Below are 227 nucleotides of genomic sequence, written 5' to 3'. Positions count from 1 at the left end.
ATTCGAAAATGGTCAAGACCTTTTATTTTTAACCATCAACCGAATATTTGTCCAGATCTTTGCCACAGAATTGTGCATGTCAGAATTTCAAAACAGTGTAGCCTATGCAGTATGCAAAATGATTAATGAGAGAATGCTTTTACAAGTTAGTCTTTTTAACAAGATATTTGAATTTCGAGTTTGATATGGAAGCCAAAAGAATTCCATTTACAATGCATAAGAAATAT

The sequence above is a fragment of the Penaeus monodon genome, chromosome 30 (assembly GCF_015228065.2).
Source record: "Penaeus monodon isolate SGIC_2016 chromosome 30, NSTDA_Pmon_1, whole genome shotgun sequence".
Classification (NCBI taxonomy): Eukaryota; Metazoa; Arthropoda; class Malacostraca; order Decapoda; family Penaeidae; genus Penaeus; species Penaeus monodon.
The sequence above is the reverse complement of the archived record's forward strand: the minus strand, read 5'-3'. Positions refer to the sequence as shown.